Raw genomic sequence first — 27823 nt, 5'->3', positions numbered from 1 at the left:
TCCCAAGGGTTGTATCTGGCTGAGTAATGACATTAGTGTTGTTTGTGAATGAACGTTTCACTAATGTAAAAGAAATCCCTTTTTGGCCATATGATTTTCTGGTATGTGTATCTTATTTGTTTAATAGAGGGAGCTTTATTTGCTCACTTTTGGGATAATGTAATGTGAGCTCATGACTCTTCCCTCTCCAAATGGTGTTGGCACAGCGCTGGGGGGTCTGTCAGGTTGGAGTGGTCGGGGTGATGCTCCCAGAGTCCCAGCAGAGTTGTGGTTCAAGGGCTTCCCTCTTCTTTTTTGGCAGATAGAGTATTGGATGCTGATCCAACATCCTAGGAGAATGATCCTTTTTTCCTTCACGTATCTCCTCAGCTGCTGAGCAGCTGAAGAGCTGACAGAATTAAATTACATTGCTGCTGCTGCTATTAACAAAGAGTAAAGAGAAACTGTTACATCTGGCTCCACTTCTTTGCCAGAGTCTTCATTTAATTGTTTTCTAATTTGAAGAAAACCACAAATGACAAGATGAAACTGCTAGAAATGTAAATACAAGAGTCAAATTGCTCTTGTCAGATTTCTAGTTCACAAACCACGGTAATGTGATTCTGCATATCTGACCAATAAACAGGGGTTGCAGCCAGTGGATGCTGTTGTTTTTTCTCTCCACATTCACAGTCACCTCACTCAGGGTCACAAAAATGCTTTCATTTGAAAGAACATTGAACATGCTGAATTTGAGGATCTAGCCTGACAGCTGCAGGTTTCCTCAGTGCATGTTCCAGGACAGTGTTCCTCCTTGGCAGTAAATGGGGAATCCGGTTTGAGCTGGCTGGAAAAGGTTTCATTATTTATTCTCTGCTTCTTTTACAAGGACTTTCTTTTTTTTTTTTCTTTTTTTTTTTTTCTTTTTTTTTCCTTTCTTGTTTCAGTCAGGTAATGCTGAAATATACTTGGAGAATACAGAGTTTCACAGACTGTGGTATGAAGGGTCATACAATTTCTAAATGCATGATCAAAAGTCAGTAGTTACAGTCTTGCCTGAAAAAATACAAACAAAATAATACCACGAGTAAAAGACTCTGTTAATTTTGTAAAAAAGTTTGGTCCTCAGATAGGAAATTTAGAGTGAAGTGCCATTCACCAACAGTCAGTTCAAGAATAAGTTTTTTCCTTTGGAATGTTCTTATGAACAGCAAAGTTAGTTTACAAAATGTTTGTCAGTCAAAAAAAAAGAAGTTGGCAGTTAAAATACAGAAATGCAAACAAAACCTGCAACCCAATGTCTCTTTTCAAATTGATGTCTGACACATAGAAACTTACAGTCATGGTCCTGAGCTCCACTGGGCATGTTTATACAGGCAAATAACGAAATCAATCACCACTAAGGGATTCCCTGGCTGAAAGAAACTCCCAGGTAACATAAGGACCCTTCATTCCTTTACAAACATGTTGCAGCCTACCAGTGCTGGCAGTGGCTGACAGACAGCTGACCCTTTTGTGAGACATCCCTGCTGCAGCTTTGAATGACACAGTTGGCCAAGTTGCTGAAACTCATCTATTTCCTTTGAAGCTGCCCCATTGTGGAGGCTAACAACCCTACCCGATTGATCCCTATCTGCTGCATGGGTCAGCAAGCAGATTGGTTTGAAGGACAGCTCGTTGGGGCTGCAATGTCATGTGTGGAGTGTTATCAAAATGCTGCTTTTCCAGTCTGAACTTGGTGTGTTTGCCATGGAGTTCTTGCAGCAAAGCTAAACATTGCTCATGATGTGACTTAAACACAGAGCTGCAAGAGAGGAGCAGAGCCCTTGGGGGGCAGAGGGGAGTGCAGCCAACAAGCACCAGTAGAAAGTGCAACTGTCACAGAAGAGAGAGAAGTTAAAAAGGGAAGGGGGGAAAAAAAGCCTTGACTGTCCCTCAGGGGCAGGGGCTGCTGTCGTTCCAAATGCCGACAGCTTTCCAAACCTAAACCAAAGCTATAAAATATGAAATATAATGAGCAGAAGTTGGCACACACCCATGTGGAGCTGTCAACCTAATAAAAACAAAACTATCTGGCAGCTGGCACTTAGGTGCTGGGAGATGCCAGTTCTGGAGTCCTGCAGAACAAGTCTTGTCTCTGCCTTCTACTTCTGGGTGTTTGCTGGATACTGAAATATGCACCAGAAGGTGGGGAAAGAGGAACCTCTGTGCCTAAGCAGGCTGTGGTCATCAGAATTATCATCTCCAAACTATGTGTCCCTTCACGCTTCCCTGCCTAGAAAGGACAGATAGAAAGGGAGTGGTGGAGACTGGATGTTACTACATTTTGGTTCCAGTTTCCCTGTGATTTATTTGTTATGCACTGGTCTAAGCTCATGAGCTGGCCATAGTGAATGGCACTGACTAGCTTTTGATGTGGACATTTAGCAGATTTGGAGACATAAAGCTAGCAAAGGGCATAAATGACCCCAAATCAAGACTCTTATCAATCTTCTAGAGCAGATCTCAGAGACAAAAAAAAGGAAAAAGATTACTGGTCCATCTAAGAATCAGACAGAAGTGGGATTCACAGGGGAAGGGGAGTGACTAGTCTTTTCCTATACCAGTGTTGGGGCAAGTGTACATTTTATGTATTAATAATTAATTTAGGACAATTAGAGAGATGAGTGGTTCAAAGCAGCTGATGACGACACCCTGGACTGGATTCCCTTCAGAGCTGCACTGCTGCACCAGGCTGAAACACCAGCAGAGACACAATTGGGGTGCTGCACAATACTTTGAGCAAAGAGCATTTTTAAGGGCAAGATGTGTCATTTGGGAAGCAATCAGGTTGTGATACACTGGGTTTTTACTCTGTGCTCACTGGGGACTCTAGTCCCCAGCTCTGGCTGGGAGGCAGACTGCTTTCCAAGTCGACAGAAGCAGAGTAAGGTACTGTGTGTGGGAGGAACTGTGGCAAACCCAGGCCTTTAATTCCAATGTATTCCTAAGACATTATACCTGCTTTGTGCCCCCACACTCCAGGAACAAATAGGTACCTGTGATTGCATTGCAGGCAATCTTATGGCATCTTGTCTGAAAACTGCTCCTTATTTACAAAAGAATCTACATGGAGTGTGTCTCACCCCTCACAGACAAATTGCCCTTTGGAATCTCCTGTGAATCTTCCCCTCTGTAGGTTAGAAACTATTTATTCATTTCTATGAAGGGCAGCCTCTCCATGTTTAGTGCAAACAGACCATCCCTCAGGCACCTGACACTCATGGCAAACAGACAAGTCTGTCGGTAAATGACAGTGCCCCTACAGAGTGGAAAAAGCAGTTGGGTACAGACATTCAAGGGCACAGAGCAAAGCTTTCCATTGCAGGGACAACATGTTCATGGCTGGGTGCAGCTTGTCTGCCAGCAGAACTGACCATGCTTTAAGGGCCTGGGATTTGCTCCTCTTTATAACACAATAGAGTCCTTCTTAGCTGCTATGAATTTGTCAGCCATCCCCTCCCAGCTTTCACTGTCACTGAACCAATCTGTACCACTCCTCCTACTGCCTCGTGGGCTCTGGTGGTGATAGAGGCAACCTGCTTCCCATCAGAAAGGCTGACTTAGTACTGTGCACTTGAGTTGCATAAATCATCACAGAAATATAAAACCAATTTTCTGTTGAGAGAATTTGAGAGGATTCCCTGTTGTCATTGTGTATCATCATATCTGTATTAAAGGCTTCTCAGTTAAGGGAGTTCTGTGAACAAGTATTTGGGAATGGACTACTCCTTTCTCAGATCTGAAGTAAATATGGTCATGAGTGGTCCTCTCTCCTCTGAAACACATCCACCATGTGGACATACATACAAGCATATGCATACATGTAATCCCATATAGCTCTTCAGGAGTATTTCCATGGGTTCAGAGATTTTTGTGGCTGGAAGGAAGGTTTCAGTAAAAATAACTAATGTGAAGATGTGATCTGGCATAGCCAAGCTCCTAATGGTTAGTTACAATACATGTAAATAGATGTACTATGTATTGTTTATCTGGCTCTTATGGGTAATTAAGGTTGCTATAGAAAGATTTGCTTCCAGTTCACTCTGCCTGTGGGGCTGCCTAATGTCTGCTGAGATCCCTGCTTTATGTCACTTGCAATGGGGAGGCTATTGGAGTTCACTCTTATATATCAATATGCTCCTGTGTCAAGATAATAAAGGAGCAAAATTGGAAGTGTTTGTATAGCAAACATGAAGATCCAAGTGAAGCTATAAAGCTGACTGATCTGGCCTTAAACCATGGATGCTTTTCACTTGCTGGAGTTTTAAATGGTAGTCATGTAATTCCTCTTTTCTGACACCAGAAATTACCTTTATTTTTCACATAAGGTATGCTGCAAACCCCAGTAAAGGGAATTTTGGCATGGATATTAGATATGAAATATTGTCAGTGAGGGTGACCCACTGCTGGAACCTGCTGCTATGAGATGTGGGAGACTCTGGTCTCATTTTAGCCATTGAAAAATGAGTGTACTAAGCTAATTGTCCCACAAAGGTTAGTGGTGAGAAAGATAACTTCAGCATAATTCCAGATGATCTGTCCTGAGATACATTGAAATAATTGCAGAGCTTCCTGCTTCTCTCCATAGACTGCTGAAGAAAACTTATTGAGTAATTTAGACTAGGTAGTTAACTTCTAGAGACCTGGATTTAGATTATGTTGGGTCAGTCCTGCCCACGGAGGCTTTCACTGAATGCCTGGCTTCCTGGTTTGGATGTCTGGATCACTGACTGTGAACTGTGGGATGTGCAATATGGGAGGTCAGGCTGGAGAACAGCTTGGATAGTCACAGTGGTCCCTTCCTCCCTTAAAAATCTCAGATTTTAAGGCAGAGGCAAGACTGCTCTTTGCAGGGTGTGGATTCCATTGAAAAAGATCCACAGAGGTGCTCTCTGAAGCTGTGAATGCTTTGCCAGATAGGAGATCTGCAGATGGGGAGAGCTTGAACAATGGACCATTCAAGATGGTCTCTCTGGGATGGCACATGGGTTGTTTTGGCTGCAGAAAAAAAAATCCTTTGGAGGAGATATTCTTTCCTCACTCTTGAGAGAGGGAGACAGAGTAATGTCCCTAAAACAATGCCTCAGAAAGACCTTCTAGGGAGGTTTCTCTTTAATGTCATTTGAAATGCTAGAAGCCCAATATTTTTTGTGTTTTTATTTTAATGATACATTCTTGCAAGGATTCAATCTGTCATCAGAGGGTGTATGAAATTCCCTCTGACAATTGTGGGGGTTCCACCCATAGATCAAAACAACAACAACGACAACAAAAAAATAAAAGAGGAAGAAAAAAAGAATAACTCCCTATCTATCAGCAGCCCAAGGCCCGTGATTGTACTGTGCCAAAGGCTGCACAGCATGCAAGTTGTTGTGATCATTCCCATCAGAAAACAAAATTGTTAGCTAGGAACAACTCAAAGATTCTGCAGGGGTAGTGCTCGCACGCACCCAAATTAGTAGCAGGTGTTGTAGCCCATTGTGTGTTGGGTTTGTGGTGGGAAGAAAGGACTGCCAGGTCACTGATAGAAGGGGTTTCTGCCTCCTTCTCACCCCCATCCATTCTTCAGCTTCCAATCCTCGAGGATCCCTGGCTTGGCCATCCTGCATGCCCTGTCATCAGCACCATCAGTAACGGTTTCCTCGCTTCGGGTGCGAGTCGGGTTGTGCTCAGTGCCAGAATGTTTTGGAAGGGAATCATTCCCAGTCAGCCTAATGCCATAACAAGCTCTGCAACAGCTGCAGCAGTGATATGCTGGCAAGCTGTGTTGACCTTTTAAAATGAATAAAGAATGACTATTTCCACAGTACATATAACTCTTGTCCCAAACCCTATCTGTGTGCCCAGACAGCCCAGGCACGCTGCTGAATTTGCAAATAAGCATTTTTTATTTTTGCTTTTCTTTTCTTTTTATTTTTTTTTTTAATGTCAAATTTTACCAAAGCTTGTAAAATTATTTTCCAAAGGTTAACGTTCTGAAGTTTAAAGTCAAAATATTCCATTCTAGAGGATGGCAAATAGGCTCTGAGAGGTTAAGGAATTTTGAAATGATCATACAGTGCACTTGTAACAGGCATGAGAATAAAACCTGGAACTTTCAGGTCTCAGTTCCCTGTTAATCCAAGCTCCATCCCTTAAAGTACTGTGTAAATGAAGAAACAGTGTGTGTCTATAATGATCTTTTCCAGCAGCCTAGAAATTTCCCAAGCCAGAGAATCTGAAAGTCAGACCTTGTTTACCAGCCACTTAACAATCTCCTGCACCAGTTTGCCTTTCATCCAACACCTACTGCTGTTTTATAAGCCAGGATGGGCCTTGGTTACCCTTGATGAAAAGGGAGACAACAGCACTTCAGCTCACCAAATCCTGGCAAGGTGGATAACAGGGCACTTCAATTCTACAGCTGGGTAGAGTTGTACAAATGGGCTAGGTTTGCATTGCATTTTAGCCATTTCAGTAATGCAGTAGGAAAAATCCATCTATTGACCCAAAGCATAAGAGGCACCAAGTATATGGGAATTAAATATATTTCCATTAGTGTGCTTTCATATCACAGCTACAATCAACAATATGTTGATGAAATTGTTACAAATGCATTGTCAGGAATGTGGACTTACTGAAACTGATGTTTTCTTGCTGGAAAGAGGGTTAATTTAGCAAAGTTTTCATCACTAGATAGTTTTGTAAATGTTCCATATTATCAAAATGCTTTCTTCCCATATTTTCCAAATTAAAAAATATTTTGCTCTGACTTTTTGCAAAAGCAAGTCACTCGATGCCTAAAAAAACAGTAATAAATAAATTAAACATTTTAAAACTTTTGAGACAAAATGTTTCACTTGGCAAATTGTTTCCTGTGTCTCCCACTCACAGCAATTATCGTATTAGACTTTCATCTCTATTCAGGATACATTTGTTTTCTAAAGCTGTGACTATCCTCACAGATGATTTTTTTTCCCCTACCCAATGTTAATGGCCGCATAAGAGCACAAAAGCTAATTTTTTATGCAGATGCACTAAAATCAAGGCTGTTGTCAATGAATCATGAAAGTGGCCTTTCTTCTTGAGGTTTCCATAATTCTCTAGGAAAATTCTTATTTTCTACCTCTCTCTGTACAGTCAAACAATGTACGTGGGAGACATTGTGGTCCATATGGAGAGGAATGTTGAACCCAAGCCAGATGTTTGTAAACCTTAACTTTGAAATGTGGCACAATACCACAAGCTGTCAAGTTGTGTAAAAGCTTAAGCAAAGACAAAACCAGAACATAATATTTACCAGATGAGATTTCTCTGTAATCTTTTTGGAATTTTGGGAGTACCCAACTTTCATGGATTTTGAAATGAGCCCTGTATCATTTATTTTTTTCTTTCTTTCTTATGAAGAGGGATAAGGAAAAAATCCATGCTAATAAAAAGGAAACATTTTACATAGGCAAACAATGGACTTAGAACGTCCTTGGGCAATTTCAGATGGGTATATATTTCCTTGAAGACTGAATCCCATGGAAGATGCAGATTTTTGGCATCATATTTAAAGAATTCTCCTGAAAAATAAATAAATAAATCTATTTCTGGAACAATTTACTAAATTGGTAGTAAGTAGGACAATACCACAGTATTAACAGCATTTTTCATAATGCCTGAATTATTGCAGTAACATATGTTAAAACAGTGCAAAGCTATCCAACATATTTTACATCTTTTGCCAAAATGAATTTAATTCATCCATATAAAAAGATGAGTAAAATATTTCACTACTTGAATTAAAGACATATGACTCAATCCAGAAATAAAATATTAACTCAAGTAGTCTAAGGTGACAGTTTTTTGCTCTGTACTTAGAAACCTCTTGTCCTTTTTGGGTTCCTGCTTTTAATTTTTGTGACCCCCAGACATTTTCAAGGTGCTCTTGTCTACAGCATCAGGCTGGTATCCCATTAGACCTCTTCAACTTGCTAATTAAAAACTGGAGGCCTGTCTGTAGATGTGATCCCAGTGCTTTCTTACACTGTTCACTTAGCTCAAGAGGAGATGGACTCTGGCTGACGAGGAGTTGCTGAGACCTCACCTTGAGCAGACAATGGGTAGATGAGGACAACATCCCCTACCCTACAGAGACATTATTGCCTCTGAGCCTCAAATTAATAATGTCTGTGGGAGGGAGAAACCAGTTTCTGCCATGTCTGAGCTGGCAGAAAACCAAGAAGGGATTCTGTCCAGCTGGCATAATTTATTGCAGCCACTGGGCTGCTCAATATCACCCTGGATGGGATTGGCAGGGATTGCACTGGAGAATCTGGGATTTCTCCCATGCTTTGACACACCTCCCCGATGGTTGTGTTTGCTATACAAGAGGTACATAGCATATACGATGTGGTAGTGAAGAAAATACTTGTTGAAGGAGTGGCTGAATTGGTGCCGGCAGCTTTGTCTTTTTCAAAATATGCTCAAGATGCAAAAATAGCAAATGCACGAATCTGTGAAGAATGATGGGCTATTTTGAGGGTTGTATTGGATCTGGTTCCCAGCATCAAGGAAACGAGCACTGCTTTCTGCTGAAACTCTGCTAAAACAGAACTGAGAACAGTGATTTGTATCACTTGATACTCACCAGAGTCATAGAGATTGTTGTTTGTGCTGCTTTCTTTTGCTATTTGTGCCAGCAACAATTGAATTTAAGGACTTCATTTTCCAGGAAGTCTCCATCCAGCTACTGAGTCGGTGTGCACATTATTTGCATGCTCAGACAATAGAATGTGAATATACTAATAGTATTTGTGTGCACAAATCAAGTCATTAGCATGTTAGCTAATTTGCATTGTAAATTGAGTGCTAGACTTTCAATATTTGGCTCTCATTAAAGCTGTAAGATACAGGAGAAGAAAGAAATACAGAAACCTTGAGAACTTCTTTATTGAACATTATGAAATGTGATTATTGACATCCATCCAAGGGTATTGAGTTGCATGGAAAGCACAGTCTGTGGGTCTCTACTTCAGGCAGGCAGAGACCAAAGTTAGATGGCAAAGTTACTTTTAAAGTAAATATAGAAACAAATGCTTCTGTAGGTTGTTTATTCAAAGTACATAAATTAGAAATAGCCAGAAATATATGATATGATGACTTCTTTGCTTACCTCTATGTTGAACCCGTACTGAACTACACAAACCTTGTCAGCTCCCTCCCCCTGCCCCCATCTTCTAGAACATCAGGATGCTCTAAGATCAACTAACACCCAAGTAGTTTTTTCAGTACACAACTTGGGCACAAAGATCTCCCTCATTCTGAGTAAACAGTAGCTTCCATTTTGCCCAGTATTTGCCGGTTTGAGATTGTAATGAGAGTTCCCACACAGCAACCCCCCAGGCTCCTGGGTAAGATTTCAGCTGGAATAGTTTGCTCCTAATGGAGCACAGTCCTTTATTTGAATGTTATTCACTTGATTCCTTTTCTAAAGACTTCACCCAGTGGGACTTCCAGAAGCAAAATTCTTGCAGGACTACAGCTTGTTTTTTGCCTGGAAAAATGAGTATTTTCTAAATGATTAATAAGTCATATGTGATCAAGAAGCAGCTCACTTCCCTTATTTTCAGGAAAAACAACTCCTGGAAACTCTGTAATTCTAGGAAAGGATTAGGGTTGTCTTTTCTGGTTGCACTTGATGAACAGATAGGACATGTCAGATTGGACCAAGGTCACGTATCACCCACTTCAATACCCAGACTCCCAGATGTTTTCACAGGGAAGTGGGGGATCCCTGATGTCTGCAGATGCTGTCCATTTTTCACCAAGAACTCCTGGGGACATCTAAGTCCCCAGTAGGTAGAAATGGGCATAAAACTCAACCCAAAAAATTCAGCACCCCTTCAGGAAGCTGTGCATTTTTGCATTACTTTGTTAATACTCCTTACCTGTTCTTCCTGTATGGGTGGAAGTGTCTTTGTTTTTACCGAGGAGCCAGAGACAAAGGTCCACAATGTCTGTTTTCAAAGTAGATGTGCTGGTTTGTATCACTGTTATAGACATGAAGGCTGAAGGGAAATGCTTGAGATCAGTGAAGATTTGAGTGTGATTTGCCTTTGAATAAAGAGTTTCATTCATCTCAAGGTGAGCTAATAGGGCTTGTGCTAAAAGGATGTGCAGAAGGACACTGCAGATGGAGAGTGAGGAGGAAGGAGTGCTGTACTCATGCCTTTAAAATAACTTTCTACAAAGCAGATTTTAATTTAGATTTATCTGCTGTTTTTTAGTAGAAGGCTGAGACAGAAGACATGAGATGTAATAATTACCCATCAAGACCTGACTTTTTTTTAAAAAAGAAAAACAACCACCTGAAAACAGAAATAGAAGTTGGGAGAAAAAGGGAGAAATAGGAAATGTAATTCATTTATTCAATGTTGGTATTAAGAGAAAACCAAGGTTAAAAAAAAAAAAAAAAAAAAAACAAAGAAAAAAAAAAAAAAAAAAAAAAAAAAAAATAATAGTATGTCTTTGCAAAGCTCTAATAGATATGCCAGATCCTCTCTTTTGCTTTCAGCAATTGTGGTGCATATTGCTGGCAGTGATTCAAAGAAATGAAGTGTTCGTTCCCTGGGAATTGTCTTTCACACAAAAAAAAAAAAGTAATTAGAGGAATAAAAGAATATGATGTGTTAGAAAATGGGAGCCATAACAAACTACCAAGTAAGCTGCCATGGCTAATTCTTCTTAGCATTCTTTTAACTGCTCTCAAACTTGTAGCCTCATCCTCAACATTTCACATTTTCTCTTTCGTCAAAAAATTCTGTATGGCCCATCTGATGAGGGCAGAGATGTCAAACATCTAAGTGAGTATTGTGTGTCCTAGTGACAAATATGTTCCCTTGGTGAAGGAAAAGGGCCAGAAGGTACAAAGGGAGAGAGAGTAATCTATTTATAACTTTTACAATGCCTTGTAAGGGGAGATCTTGGGAACTCTCCTCCTAGGGTGGCTGATTGTGCTCTCTCTGATGTGGACTCTGCTAAGTAGGGGTAGGAATCCTATTACTGACCACTACAAAGGACTGTGTGGTTTAGTTCAGCATATAAAATTCATATTATGAATGCTGTATGGGGGCGGAGGGGGGGAGGGAAGTAATATTAGCCTTCTGAAGAAGAGGAGGCTGTCATGAATAATGCAGCAGTGGCTCTCCGGGAGTCACACAAATGGATCAGATTTAAGATTCCTTTCCCAGTGATAAGGTCATCCATTGGGATGCTTTACATTTCTGCAGCACTGCCCAGGTATAGGGCTCAAAGCACCACGAAGCCCATAAGAGGCTGTCCTTTCACACAATCTGAGAGGCTGGGAAGTGTTAACACACCCAGGTCCAGAAGTGGGGAAAGGAGGACACAAAAGCTGAGCTGACCACTACTTGGCACGGCTGGTGCCAGGACAGCCCAGCTCTGACCCCTGCTTTGTGCTGTCTTTGGTCAGAGGGATTTTTGCCCAGCCCTTGTCTCAGTGCCAATACAATAGTCCATGAGGGTCAGATGAAAGCCCATGTCAGTTACTCCCAGAATAGGGATTTTGAAAAACACACAGGCAGTTTGGTATCTGGAATCAGCTGGATTCTTGAGGCCACCAAGTGTCATTACCAATGATTTTGCGTGGCACTGTACAGAGGAGAGCAGACCTGGATTCTGATGGCAACATCCCAGCTGCTTTCAGCATGGACCTAATAGCCCATAGCACCCCTTCCCACAAGCCTACTCTGGACCTGGGCAGCCCAAGGCCTTCAGGAGAGCTGAGAAGCATCAGCTGAGGCGGGTGGGCGTGTCAGACACTGTCCTGGCTGCAGCCCCACCACAGTGGCCAGGAGGACAGGCAATGCTGCAGAGGCCACCACACCTGAGGACTCAGTGTGCTTGGGTAAAGCTACCTATGGACCATCACATACCCTGGCCTTTCAGGATGGATAAAGTAGAAATAGCAGGCAGAGCCTCTGCACTGCTTCACTGCTACGTGACTTCCACTGGAGGCCACCACACCTGAGGACTCAGTGTGCTTGGGTAAAGCTACCTATGGACCATCACATACCCTGGCCTTTCAGGATGGATAAAGTAGAAATAGCAGGCAGAGCCTCTGCACTGCTTCACTGCTACGTGACTTCCACTGCTACCAGCACCTTAGAAGTCAATAGTGGATACAGAAGATACCCTCTGGGAGAAATATGTAGCCCAGAGCTCAGAGTCCTATCAGCTCTGTGCTAGGACTGTGGCAGCTGCATCCTGACACTATATTTCTGTGTGGTTTGGGTAGATAGTAATTTTTTAATATATATATTATTATTTTTTTTAACTTGAATTAACAACAGCAGAAGTGGCAACATACCTTAAGGTTAAAAATATTCTTGATTGTCTCTGCTAACACCATCTGCAACAGTTCATAACTTAATAGGAACAAATAGAAGGATATCATCTTCAGACCAGGTTATAACTTGCTTTCTCCTGTGGAACTGAGTCTCTAAGAAGCAAGACCATTTTACTAAGAATATCAAACTTGTAGCCTCATCCTCAACATTTCACATTTTCTCTTTCGTCAAAAAATTCTGTATGGCCCATCTGATGAGGGCAGAGATGTCAAACATCTAAGTGAGTATTGTGTGTCCTAGTGACAAATATGTTCCCTTGGTGAAGGAAAAGGGCCAGAAGGTACAAAGGGAGAGAGAGTAATCTATTTATAACTTTTACAATGCCTTGTAAGGGGAGATCTTGGGAACTCTCCTCCTAGGGTGGCTGATTGTGCTCTCTCTGATGTGGACTCTGCTAAGTAGGGGTAGGAATCCTATTACTGACCACTACAAAGGACTGTGTGGTTTAGTTCAGCATATAAAATTCATATTATGAATGCTGTATGGGGGCGGAGGGGGGGAGGGAAGTAATATTAGCCTTCTGAAGAAGAGGAGGCTGTCATGAATAATGCAGCAGTGGCTCTCCGGGAGTCACACAAATGGATCAGATTTAAGATTCCTTTCCCAGTGATAAGGTCATCCATTGGGATGCTTTACATTTCTGCAGCACTGCCCAGGTATAGGGCTCAAAGCACCACGAAGCCCATAAGAGGCTGTCCTTTCACACAATCTGAGAGGCTGGGAAGTGTTAACACACCCAGGTCCAGAAGTGGGGAAAGGAGGACACAAAAGCTGAGCTGACCACTACTTGGCACGGCTGGTGCCAGGACAGCCCAGCTCTGACCCCTGCTTTGTGCTGTCTTTGGTCAGAGGGATTTTTGCCCAGCCCTTGTCTCAGTGCCAATACAATAGTCCATGAGGGTCAGATGAAAGCCCATGTCAGTTACTCCCAGAATAGGGATTTTGAAAAACACACAGGCAGTTTGGTATCTGGAATCAGCTGGATTCTTGAGGCCACCAAGTGTCATTACCAATGATTTTGCGTGGCACTGTACAGAGGAGAGCAGACCTGGATTCTGATGGCAACATCCCAGCTGCTTTCAGCATGGACCTAATAGCCCATAGCACCCCTTCCCACAAGCCTACTCTGGACCTGGGCAGCCCAAGGCCTTCAGGAGAGCTGAGAAGCATCAGCTGAGGCGGGTGGGCGTGTCAGACACTGTCCTGGCTGCAGCCCCACCACAGTGGCCAGGAGGACAGGCAATGCTGCAGAGGCCACCACACCTGAGGACTCAGTGTGCTTGGGTAAAGCTACCTATGGACCATCACATACCCTGGCCTTTCAGGATGGATAAAGTAGAAATAGCAGGCAGAGCCTCTGCACTGCTTCACTGCTACGTGACTTCCACTGCTACCAGCACCTTAGAAGTCAATAGTGGATACAGAAGATACCCTCTGGGAGAAATATGTAGCCCAGAGCTCAGAGTCCTATCAGCTCTGTGCTAGGACTGTGGCAGCTGCATCCTGACACTATATTTCTGTGTGGTTTGGGTAGATAGTAATTTTTTAATATATATATTATTATTTTTTTTAACTTGAATTAACAACAGCAGAAGTGGCAACATACCTTAAGGTTAAAAATATTCTTGATTGTCTCTGCTAACACCATCTGCAACAGTTCATAACTTAATAGGAACAAATAGAAGGATATCATCTTCAGACCAGGTTATAACTTGCTTTCTCCTGTGGAACTGAGTCTCTAAGAAGCAAGACCATTTTACTAAGAATAAGCATTTGACCCAGGAGAGAATTGTAAGTAAACACCAGTAATACAATGTGCTTTAGAAAAAACAGTATTTTTCTGCCCCTTGATCTCACTCAGTCTTAAGCCAATTTTGGCAGGTACTGCTGCATTAAGTGGTCAGTACCCTGTAGTGGTCACACACTGTTTTACTGGAGGTCTGACAGCAGCTATAGGAGAGATAAAATTAACCCTTTGGCTCCCATGGCTAGAATGGATCTTATTGCCCACAACAGAGAATGCATCAAGAATTTCTAGCTCTTGGCCTCATGGGGTTAATGACAATCTGTTGCTGATTTCCCTGGACAATCAGAGTAGCAAACACTGGGCTTTTTAATGAGCCCCAGAGGACAATGCTGGCACAAAAGGCTGTGAAGATCTGGACAAACCAAGGAAAAGTAAAATGAAAACAAACATGGACGTTTATTTTCCTAACTCACCAGTTGCAAACAAAATTTCATTTAATAAACCATGAAATGATTCACAGAGTTTCTGTATATTATTGTAAGAGCAGCTGGGTAGTGTAAAAGTTACTTTCCCTCCTCTTTGTTATGCCGTCCCATATCCAGTTCTCATCCAAACAAAGCTGTATTTATTTATGTGTTAATATATTTATCATCTTACTGCTTACCATGCTTTTCTGAAATGGCTTTAGTTGTGACTTAAGGCATCATCATGTGTAGGTTATCCAGCACAGAGCAAAACCAGAGAATGGCTGAGGCTGGAAAGGACATCTGGAGGTCCAGCCTGCCTCTCCCCCTGCTCAAAGCAGAGCCAGCTTGGGAAGTGCAATGGGTTGCTCAAAACTGAGCATGAACAAAAAGCTTTTTCTGGTCATGGAATAGGGCAGATTTGCTGGTGAACTGGTGAGAGAAAACAGTTATCTGAGTTTCAGTTTACTTTTTTCCCCTACATCTGAAGCAAACTCGAATTTATGTAAATGTTTGTCAATTATCCTAAGGGAGAAAAATCAGCATGTATTTCCTATATCAGGAAATTATCCCTACTCAGGGGAACACATAAAAAAAGGGCTGAATTTGACCATGTACTTGAGTCCCACTGTGGTAAACGAGCACATGCTTTGAGTTAATCTCCTACTGAAGTACTTTCCTGATTCAGGATGACATACTGCTTGTGAACAATTTTTCTTGTACACATCCTTGATGCATATATAATGCTTGGTACCTGATTTTTTACTGATGCCCCCTGTTTTGTTTTTATTCCTTGATTGGATGAATGTAAACTAGTGGAAAGGGCAATAAATCACAGGAGATTTCAAGATGGCAGAGAGAAGTCTGTCACTGTTAATCTGTGAACCAACATGAGATGGCTTCTGTCTTTCACTGAACCAAACATTCTGTTGCATGTATTCAGGGGTTTCACTTGTTCATATGTTCACAGACTTGTAGTATTTGGTTAAAGCTAGTTTGTAGCAAGATGCTGTCCAGACTGAGTGAATGTTGGCTTTGTCTCACAAGTTTTATAAGGTTGCATTGAATTATGGTAGAACAATTAGTTGCATTCCAACACGATGAGGTTCTTATTTCTTTTGAAACTTCCCTCACTGCCAAATATGCAAGCACATCCACTTAAAACAATACAATTACTATTGCAATTACTATTAGATTTAGAAAAAATAACTTCTAGACTCTTTCAGCCAGCGTCTCCAAAGGTTCCCTGTAGGAGAGGATCAATGGGTACATTTGTAACAGCTCTCTGTGCTTGAGAACTTGATACTGACCTAATTGCATGGTGTTACTGAAACCCATTTCCACACATCTGGACATATGAGATAGAACATGAGATAGTCCTGTCCATCCCTTTTAAACACACACTGATCCCACTGGACTGAGAAATGAAGCAGAAGGGAATTGGTGCTCTGTGGCATATTCAGATAAGCATCATGTAGGCAATAACACCTGCAATTTCATGCACAATGGCAAATGAATGACCAATTAGCAAGAGGGACAGTGTAATGTAGCACTGTAATTATGCTCATTAATGGCACTGCAGGATTATATCTCCACTCAGTGGTTTCTATCTTTTGGAAGGGAGTACAGCATAGCTAAAATGCAGCAGTTGAAGAGGTTTTTAGTAGAGATAAAGGCAAACTCAGTTGTGGTTTTCAACTTGTAGTCAATAAATTGATGGAGCTTCATGAACTAAAGGCCAGGGAAAGGCAACTGTTGCCAGTAATTGTGAGCTGCTAGTGGTCTGCAACTCAGGAAAGGGTAGAAGAGTCCTGTCTCCTCCATGGATATGCACAAAAGCAGCAGGAAAGGCTTGGAATCTTCTTGGCCAAGCTCCAGATGTGACAATGGCTGAGCTGGCTCAGCCTGGACCTAGACCCAGCTCCAGCAGCAGAAACTGGTTTCTTTCTAACAACCCAGTTAACAGTTATTTTGCTACCTCCCTTGGAAATGTCTAAGCAAACTCAACAGGCAGGCAAGGCAAAATAGCCTGGGAGGTTAATCCAGCTTTATACACCTGCAGGAGCTGCCTCACAAAAGGCTGGTCCCTGATCTTTCTATTTGGCATCACAGCCAAAAATTGTGCTCTTTGGCAATGAGAGACCTAATTTGCCTGATAGACAGGGATCAAATGATGGGCTGGATACTCCAGAGACTCTCAGACTCTGTGAAGTAGCAGGGGTAACCTTCACAATTCTCAGTCAGCCCAAATGACAGCAAGAAAAGTTTTCTGGCTCACCATGTTCACCTTTAATTTAATTTTTAAACATTTAGTAAACACAATTGTTGGGCTTCTCATTAACTTTGGAATCTTATAGTCATAATTTTTGATACACAACATTACTTACCAATTAGCTTGTCTTGTTCATTTAAATTTCTTCACTCATATTTTAATGGGAACTAATGATGCCTTTGTTGACTTATTTAATGTTATGTAAATGTGGCTATAAACTGTGAAGGGTTTAAAGAGCAGCTCTTTTTTTGCTTACTCGTCAGTTTTCAGAGAATGTTTGGCATTCTCACAATCTGCACACATCACCCTGATGAATAGGAGTAACTAAGAAGGCAAATAACAATAGTTTTGTAAGATAAGCAGTGAAAAGTATTCAGTGTAAAATTTGATTTCTTCCCATTACTGATGATTACTCTTTCTTTTTTTCCTTTTTTCCTTTCTTCCTTTTTTTTTTTTAATGGATCCTAAGGGGACTTTGTGGCAGGTAATCTAGTTTATCATGGTATTAAGAAACTGTTAAACATAAGTGGATGTTTCGATTCTGCCATGCTCAAGTTGCCAGCTCATGAGGACACCTTGTTTGATGCTGCTTCACAGAACAGAGCCACTCACGTGTGGCTTTATAGAGACTTCCAATTCAATGTGCACTTCCTGTTAACCTGAGACATGAACACACAACCAGAGGTGTATATGGGAAAATCTCACACACAAACATGTATATATGATACCCACACAAATTTGTGCAATAGATAAAATTTAGTTACCTCTACAAAAACTACATCTTTATTAAAGAAAGCATTGACTCTCGCACATATCTCTGCCATTTAGCCCTGTGGAGAGAGCAATGCAGCTTGTTCAATATCCCCTTTTTCTCTACAACTCAGGACTGCTTCCCATTGTCTCCTTCCCACCATGCTTTCCTGGCTACCAAAGGTCAGCCAAAGGGGATTCTTGAAAACTTGGAGAGAAGCAGCCAGTGCAGCCTGTGTTTGATTACAATTACACGACTGCATGGTAAAGCTATTCTGATTGCTAATGAGGAGGAGGTGGGGAGAAGGGAGGCTTGTGAAACTCTTCAGCAAGGAGTTTGTAACCAATTGAGTACTGGTTTCTCCAATAGGATGATAATGCTTTGAAAAAGCACTTCAAACATATCGTTGAAAATTTGAATATTTAAATATTCATTTATTCTAATTTCCCCTTTGATAGGTACCTACCACTAGGCATACATTTCAGCAACTATGAAGAGCTACAGCACACTGTCTATCAACATGGATTTTAGCACAATTCACTGTGAATTAGAGAATGATTTTCAGCTCCTTATCAATGTTTCAGGAACGCCTTTAGTTCGATATTTAACACCTGGGGGCTGAGAAGGAAGACTTCAAACAATGAATGAGCACGTTCTACCTCCTGTTACTGTATAGGTCTGTTCTGAATGTTGGTGAGCTGGTGGTTGTCTTTCTCCAGAACAGATGCTACGTTTACCGGTGTGGATTTACACAGACAACAGGTATAAAAGTACATTTGTCACAAAGTCTTAAAAACTCTTTAGGGATCTGACTTAAAACAATGAAAGTCAAGCAGATGTGACATTCAAATGAACCATTCGTTTTATATGATACCTCTAATCTAAAAATGCAGTATTTTGTTGTGTGTGTTCCACACTATGTTGTCAAGACTTGAATGTTTCCTACCCTAGTAGTCATCTAATAATGAAAGTAATATTACCATCCTCAGTTTGGCCTGCCAGAACTGTTAGAGGGAGAAGTTTAGTGCAGGAGGTGTCAGTGATACTATAATAACGTTATCTTTGATTCTCAGTAAATTATTTTCTGGATTTTTGCTTTCTTATGACAATTCTCAACTCTTTCATATGCACTTTCAAATTTCCACACTTTTTTGTTACAGATGTTGTTCTGCTGATCATTGAGAACATATTTCACTTTCTGACTTAGTGTGGCAAACAACAAATGTATCTGCATATTTTAGTAGCAGAAAAGTGGGAATAAGAATGTATTCTGTTTGATTAACTGTTTGGTGTTAGATGAGTTCTAAAGCTCATGTCAAATGCATAATGGTGCTATTAGTTTCACTGGTATGAAGTTCACTTTAGCAGCATCCATTTGCAGAAGACACAGTGCTCATCACTGGTAGGCTTTGAAGCTCGTTCCAAATGAGTGATGCTGAATCCTTTCTATCATACTGCAGTGCTCTCTGTACCAAACACTGCACATTCTTAAATCCTCTCTGGCACAATGAAACTTTTAAAGATGTGTTGTTCTATTTAAGTTTCCCAGGAATAGGAGCTATGCTGCTGTGAAGTTCAGTTCTGTAATTACTGGGAACTATTATCTTGTACCATTCATTGTCTTTTATTTGTGTAACAGACACGGTGCCAATCGCTGCATGTCGTGTGTCTTTAGCATAATTACACTTTGACTCCTTTACAAGCCCATTGCTTTCTGGGGTGTTTGTTGAAATGTGGTGTTTTCTGACTGCATTGTCAGTGTAAAGTTCTTCAAAGCATGCAAAAGTACCTAAGCAAACTAATGCAGCCTGCTAAACAGGGATGTCTTCTAAAAGGAATGCTATTGTAATGAACCAACAAAAATGGACAATTCAAACATATTTCTCCCCCTCTTCTTTTGTTTTATAACCTAGAAGTTGTTGAGTGTGTGAAATGAGATTTTTTTCATAAAAACCCCACTTTGTCTCATAAGCAGATAATAAATTCAATGGAATACCATTGATTAAAGTGAATGAAGGATGCTTAGATATTAATTCTTGAGGGATATTTATTAATGTCTGTGTTTACTGGAAGCAGATGTTAGAATTACAGTTTCTTGCTCTCAGATTAAATTTGGTCTGCCAGTCTCAGGTGCCCAGCACTCCCTGGCAGAGCATTATATACTATATAGTTTTGGAAAAAGGAAGTCAGATTTGTTTAGCCCACACTTAAATGAAAAATTATTGAGGCTGTAACTGAACATGCAGATTTCACAAGGTCCCATAAATTCACATAAATTCCGATTAGTCCCCAGGCTTGTGCTTCTTCTCCAGGATTGATCTAAAGTGTCTGAATCTCAGGGGTTTTAAAAGTAGAGCAGAAAAGCCTTATGAAAACAGGGTTCTGTTATGCGACTACTTCTGGCTTCTCCAGCTGAGGCTGAAAGTTAGGAAATAACAAATTCATCTGGAGCTTGGCTGGGAGACTATCAGCTTCAAAGTGAGGGGGGAAAGAGGGTGCAGATGAGGAGTCTGATGACCAAGAAGGGGCACCATAGATCATACCAACTACAGTCCTTGCAGCCTATTTTGGTTACTTGCTGGGACTAGCCAGGCTTTTTGTGCTGGGATGACCTTGTGTGTGCTGTGTAGGTACACTAGCAGTAGGGAGAGGGAGGGAGGAAGTTCTGTTTTCTTGCAGGCAGATCCAGGTGAGGGTATTTTGTAATCACACACTCAAAGGACAGAGATAGATAAAAAGACTTAAAAAAAACAACCCACCAGCTTCTGCTGTCAGAGCCTCTTGCCATAGCCTCCTCCTTTACTTTTTCCTTCTGTTGTTTATTGTACTTCATCACAGAATTCACTTGTGTAACAATTTACATTAATTAAATTGTGCAAAGATTAGTCACTTGTGCCTGATCAGAGCTGGAAACACCTGGTGATTTTAACACGAGTTTTGTTCAGAATATACTAAAAAGCCACTCTGTAATCCTACACCTAATAGGGCAAAATGCAGCTGAGATCCACAACAGACCAGTTCGTTTCAGCCCCAGCCCTGCTTAGCCCATTGCATCTGCAGTTGCTGGCAAGCAAAACCAGAGGCCATTAAGAAAGCTAATGCTGAGCCATTTTTGTTGATGGATTCAGCACTAGAACAATATTTTGCAGGGAAGCTGGACAAAAATGTTGTTATTTCTCATTAGAGATGGAAGAACTTTGTGAAGCTGGAGGCTTTTGCAAATCAATCATATTGCTTTTTAGGTACACAAACTGAGTCTGACTTCACAAACCATTTTTTTTTCCCTGTCATTAAATCCTCAGGGGGTTTCCCCCTCCCAACACCACCGATGATTAATAAAAAGGAAACAAACAAACAAAAAATCCAAACGTTTTTCTAGCTGAGGGGAAACCTATTCCTTGTGTTTAGGAGCAGTAACGCCAACTCTTTAAAAACATAGACCTGGCAGAAAATAGGATAGGCTCTTTCTTTCTTTTTCTTTTTTTTTTTTTTTTACTTCTCTTTTTCTCAATTATGTTCTTAATTTTCTCTTTCTTTTCCTTTGTGATCACTTTCTGTTCCCAATTGTATGCTAGCCCAGCTCCTCTCCTCTGCACTCATGCTTTCCTCACTCAGAAATAAATTTCAAGTTGAGGTTTCCATTTGAGTCCAATTTCCAGATCCATTTTTTCATACAAAATGAGTTTGTGTGTTTACTAAATCTTATGGGTCGTTAAGTGCCATTGTAATAAGACCTCCGTGGATAATGTACATATTTTCTAGAAGCCCATCACACTGTTATTATAGCTGAGTGCCCAAGCCTCCAGTAAGAGGAAATTCAAGATGCAGGAGAGGGAAGGGGTAAAGACCAGACAGATTTACTGGGGGGCTAACAGGCCTTTGGAGCCCATAACACTCCTCATCTTTGCAGTGCTGGCAGCCCTATACTCCCAGCAGCTTCCCTCTGGCTGCTCAGTCCCATCAGCTAAATGCAGCTGACTGGTCCGTGACCAATACATCTGGCACAGCAGTTACTGGAGCAGAGAAAGTGCAGCTAATGCCTCTTTTTCTCCTCTCCCTGGACCCTCCCATCCAACTTGGCTGAGTATTTCTCCCAGCAGGGATACATGCCTGCCCCTGGCACATCATAGGCTGGCTTCATGCCATCCTTTTGGCATGAGCTTTGCATACCTGACCCAAAAAGGTGGGAATGTGGGCAGGTGGAGAGGGGTGGACAGGCTCTTTCATGATGTGGTGGGATCGTAGCCATGCAGACAATGAGCCTAATGTCTGCTTCCATCAGGGAATAGCTCTGCCCACCTTAATGCACAGATCTCACATATTCTGCAGTAACCCTTACACATGGTCACTCCTGGCACACTGATGCAGTGCACTGAGCACCAGCCCTTGGGTGGGGGGTAGAAGATGCTTCAGCTTTGCAAAACATGCCGTTAAATATTTATTCTAAGTGTATCTGTTCCATTGTGTGATTAAACCTTCTCCATTATTCACAGCAATAGATCCACTCATCACTATGATGCACTGTCTTTTGAGTATTAAATACCATCTCCATGTTGCTGTTTGAGTTTTTTTCTCCCTCTTTTAAAAAATACTGAGCTATAACAGTCTGTTTCTTACTGAATGAGTTGCTGCTCATAAGTGAGCCATAAGCATTATCTAAATAAATGAAATATTCTTTGGGGCTCAACAAAATGCTTGTTAGATTGAAACTAATCTGTAGGAAATGAATGGTGTTTGTTAGTCTTTGAGAACACAGAAGAGATTCAGTTCTCGTTAGTGTTTCCAGAAGTGCCAACATAAATGTGCAAGTCTCTAAGATACAGAGCTTGTTACTGTTATCAGATGAGGGGTGGAAAGGAATGTGGAGTTATGTAATTCAGAATTATTATTTAACATGGAAATAGACAGACTGCAGAATGCACTCAGAAAATCTAGTTGAAATGTGCACTGGATGCTCTTTAGTGGCAGAAGAAACAGCTCTGTATGCTGGGGGCTCCCAGGATGCTGCAAACTCAGATTACTCCACTAAAGTCTGTGGAAGTTGCTGGGATTGAGCAGCCTTGAAAAATCAGTCCAAAACATGATTTCCTGAGTGGCTGTTTGGTTTCACATTGTGTTTTCCATTACTGGTTTTGCAAACGAAGGCAGGATGATAGGAATCACTCTCTTGAGATCCATGAAGAGTGTGTTCTTCGACAGCAAAGCTGGCCTGTGCTGCCATGACCCCAGAACTTCAAGAGAGCTGCACCACCTTCAAATATTATGATTTCCTAGAGTCCACCATGCAGCTTTCTCATAACATTTTTGATTGAAAACATGCAGCATCTTTCACACTGCTCCACAGCCCATCCTTGGCTCTTGAAACATAGCTTGGACCATCACTCACCCACAAAATACTGTTCAGAAACAGGCAGTGAAACTGCTGGCTTCACTCCCACCTTCCTTCCACCAACATTGTGGTTTCTGCATTCCTTCATATGTCATATTCTGTGGGGGTTTTTATGTCCAAAATACCTTCCAAAAAGTAGCAGGTGACTTCTTGGTTTTGGTCATTCAGGGATAAGGTTCCCTGCTAGATTTCTAAAGCAGTAGTGAGAGGAGAGATGGTCCAGTGCTATGAGTCAGGGGATGGTCTTGCTTGACAAGAGCCTCCTGTGGGACTTTGACAAGTTGTTCAGGCTAAATAAAGGTACTGGGAACTGTGAGGCAGGTTAGCTCCTTTTTGGAGATGCTGCTTGCAAAGCAACTAGCAAGGAAGCTGCTTAAATCATGTTTAAAATTAGACTTCTGGAGATGAACCCCATCTTCAGTAGATAGGAGATGGCAGCAGGAGACTTGGAGTGGTTTCTGACCATCTTCTGGGGTGAAAGGATCAATTTTCCATCATCAACCCCTGAGCTGAGATATTTTTGGTTATAAACTTTTAGGTACAAAAACAATTTGCAACTTAGAGGGAAAAAGACCTGACATTTTAAAGGCAAACTATCAACTAATATAAAGTGAAAGGATTATTATGTGCATATGAAGGATGAGGAATAAATGGGATATTTGTAAGTGACATATACAGACTGTTCACGGAAAGATGATTGCTCTGAGTAACGTGAAAATGAGCTCCGCGCTGCACTTGGACACGCTCATGCTTTTGCTTCTGTCTCTGGAGCTTGCTTTTCTTGTATGGCCAACTCAGTAGTGCCTGGAGTTTCTCTTAAGCTGTTTTTGAGGACATTTCTTTTGTGGAGCTATTAAGTCAGGCACCATTCCTGATACTGAAGGCTTAGAACTGACCTTATACCTTAAAAGTTTTCTGTCCTTGGGAAAAGCCTAAAAATTCAGTAGGCAGAATTTCTCTATGACCAAGCAGGTCGTGCACCAAGGCTCTCTTCTTTGGCCCCAGATCTGTAACATTTTAAAATACACATAGATATCCAACCCTGTACCTTCAAAGCTCTGTGTTATGTGCTTGACACTTAGCAAGGTCTTATCTACCATCAAAGCCAAAGTGAAAGGTGTTCTTGCATGCTTTGTTGGGCAAAGAGCCTTCAGATGTGTCATTACAGTCCCAGACTAACAGCTCTCTGTGCTAATTTCCACCATTGGTCTGTCCCTCAAAATAAACATGTAGCACATTTCTTAAAAAGGGGAACCATGCAGGAAAGAGGATGAAAAAGCTCAGAGGAGGGAGGTGTGAAAAAGTACAGTTATTAGGAGGTTGAAACCAAAGAAAAATAGAGCTGCATCCTGTCTGAAGAGCATGTTTGTGCTAAGAACTTCCAGCACTGATCTGTTCTGTTTTGCTGTCTGCCATTGACTGTCACATTTCACAAGTTAAGAAACATGTTATTTCTTTGTTTATTTTGTCAGTCTTAGTCTCTGGAGGGAAATTATATCACTGTTTCAGTGGAATAGATTTAATTTGTTTGTGTCTTTTTGTCTATAGCATCTATCTAACTACTTATCTCTGAAGTCACCTCTCAGTCAAAGGTTTTTTGGTTCGTTCACGTTGTAACAAGAGGGAATTTGCACTTGATTGCTTTGAACACTTTCTAAGTTTGGCCAGCTATCTATGTATTTATTTTTCTGTTCTAGTGAGAGAAAATGTGAATTTAAAATGTATGGAGCCAGCAGAGGTTTAGCTGTGATTTGTTTCTAATGTAGAGGAAAATTGCCCAAGTAATCTTATCCCATTCATACAACTAATATGGCTATGAGGCTCTGATGTGTTGAACAGCAAACACCACACAGCACCTCCCTAAGAGCTGTGGCTTAAAAGATTTCTTATTTTCCATCACACGGTTCTAGCTTTCGATGAATAAATATCAAGTCTTGCTTGTGTTAATGTCCACGGGAGGTTTTGTGGGTTTAAATGGGAGTAATAGAAGTTCCTGGTTTATAAGCATATTTTATAAAAATGGTGGTTCTAATGCTTTGTGGAGTTGAAAGGCACCACTGGGTAGCTATGTGAGGAAAAATATTTTGATGCAAGCAGGCTACAACAGCCAATTCAGGTTGAGAATAAATAAATCTACTATCAACTTTTGGGCAGGGTTGTCAGGCATTCTCCAACAGATGGGGGCTTGAAATCCAGAATTAATTTTTATTATATTCTCCAAAACCCAAAAAATGAAATACCCATGCAGGGAAATGCTCTGACCTGTCTGATACAGAAGACATTTTAGATGAATACAGTGATTTGCTTGGGCATAATGTCTATGGGTCAGCTCACTCACCCCTACAAGTAGGTACATGATCTTTGAGCAAATGTGTATATATGTGTGTATAGATATGCACTCATCAGAATCCCAGGACTAAGATTGAAGAAGATGTAGGAAAACATAGGGGAGAAAAAGCATTACATGTGTCACCTTCCATACCAAACAGTAAGAAATCAAATCTTGTGCCATTATCATCGTTAGTGCAGTTTTCATCTGTTGTATGATTAAATATTTTAAGCTTTTAAATCAAAGTCAGTGTGAAGAACATAGGCTAGGTTTGAATCCAGTTTTTGCAGAATTTTAGTGTTTGTCTCCTAATCTTCTCTCTTAATCAAAATATCTTGTGACATTTCACAAGGTATTTCACACCTGACACTAAGCAGGTTGGTAAGTAACAATTTAACAGATTGTCCTGAAGGACATTTGAGGGATCAACCCTCATGCACTGCCTCACCTTTTTGCAGTGGTGCAAGAAATTAGCAGCTGGCTCAACTTGGGCTTTTTAAAGGGACTGTGTTTAGGCACTGTATTCACCATATTTTATATTTATCTTCTGTACAATTCTTCTCTGAATCCATAAAGTATTAAATGTTGGTCATTCATCTGATGAAATCTACACATCATTTGACTACAATTCTGTTTCTTATTTGCCACCTACCTCGTTTGCCACATCCTCACTGTTCCTTTCAATATTCTCCAGATCCATTGGTTGTTGAATTTGCATTCTTCTCTGGGCTGTTAATGAGTATATTGATTATCTACTGGCTCTGGTATCAATTCCTGTGGGAGACCAATTGATACTCCTCTCTCTTTTGACATAAAACCATTGATGATAATTCCTTGCATCCTAGCTGTTGGATAGATTTTTGTCTACCTTATTGTATTATTATGCAGGCTATGCAACTCCAGCTTTCCTATTGAGTTCATCTGTAGCACTAAACTAACAATTTAATAAAAATCCAACTATGTTATGTCTGCCTTAATTAATTACATTCTCAGTATAATTGAGCCTGAGCTTCCTTCCACAGACCTGTACCAGCTATAGCAGGGTTCCACATCATCTTCACCACTTCTGTCAGGATCCATTCCCATAGAATCATGGGATAATTTAGGTTGGAAGAGAACATAGAGGTCATCTGGTCCAAGCTCCTGCTCAAAGCAGGTTCTATGAGATCAGGTTGCTCAGGGCTGTGTTCAGTCAAGTCTTGAGCACTTCCACTGGCAGGAATTACACAAGCTCTCTGGTCAACCTGTTGTTTTATTTTATCACTTTCATGGTTAAAAAAACACCCTTCCTTTGTATTTGGTGTTCCTTCTGTTGTTCCAGCTTATGTCCATTGCCTCCTGTCTCATTGCTGTGCACGTCTGAGAAGCATCTTCTCTGGATCAGACAGTTGCAGTCAGCAATACAGTCTTCCCTACATCTTCTCCAGGCTGAGCAAGTCCAACTCCCTCAGATCCTGAGCTCTAGCACTCAACCCAACTTGTGGCCTCTGGGATTTTCTCCAGTATGTCCATGGCTCTGTTTTAACTGGGAATCTCAAACTGGGCACAGAGCTGCAGATGTGGTCTGACAAGTGTCAAACAGAGGGGAGCACATCCCTAAACTGAGACTGCCCAGGACGTACTTGTCTTTCTTGGTTGCTGCCTGGGGAGTCAACCTGCAATCTATGTTGTTGCCTGAGGCTACTTCATCCCAGATATCAAGACTTTGCGTTTGATTTTGCTAAACTTCATGAGGTTTCTGCCTCCCAATTTCTGCATCCTGTCCAGGCCCCTCTAAAGAGCAGCCCTGCCAGCTGGCACACCGACCACTCCCCCTCTACTCAGTGTCATCTACAGACTTGCTAAAAGTGCACTCCACCCCATCATCAGGTAGTTAATGAAGTAAATAAGCAGTACTGGTCCCAGTACCCATCCCTGAGGGATGTCAGTACTTACTGGCCATGTTGTCTGGAAGCATGCTGGCTAATTTACCAGCATTCTTCTTGGTTGGAAGAACTAATGGTATGACCCAGGCTCAGTGGAAGGAGATCCTGCCTCTCTGGCACTGCCATGTGAGAAAGTGCTGAAAGCACATAGGGCCTGCTTGGAGAGCTGGGATGAGACTGCTGGCTGACAGCTGAACCTCAGGACAGCCAGGCATTTTGAGGAGACAAAGGCAATGCTGCCTTGAAAGGCAGATTCAATACCCAAACAATTTAGCAGATCTGTGGTTCTTTAGACTTGGCTTTTCATGGCTTAATCACACCCCAGTTCCACCTCCCAGACCAATGGGCAACAGATACAGCAGAGGCTGTTGCTGTTTGTCCGATGTGTGGACACAGCCTAGAGCTGTGTATGCTAGAGACAAAGTTCATATTCCAAGTTTTATGTCGCCCCAAGCACCTTGGGACATGGAATGGGTGGAATGGACCCACCAGATCCAAGGACTGCCCAAACCATTACTGCTTTCACCTGA

Source organism: Chaetura pelagica, unplaced genomic scaffold (assembly GCF_000747805.2).
Source record: "Chaetura pelagica isolate M959 unplaced genomic scaffold, ChaPel_1.0 scaffold356, whole genome shotgun sequence".
Classification (NCBI taxonomy): Eukaryota; Metazoa; Chordata; class Aves; order Apodiformes; family Apodidae; genus Chaetura; species Chaetura pelagica.
The sequence above is the reverse complement of the archived record's forward strand: the minus strand, read 5'-3'. Positions refer to the sequence as shown.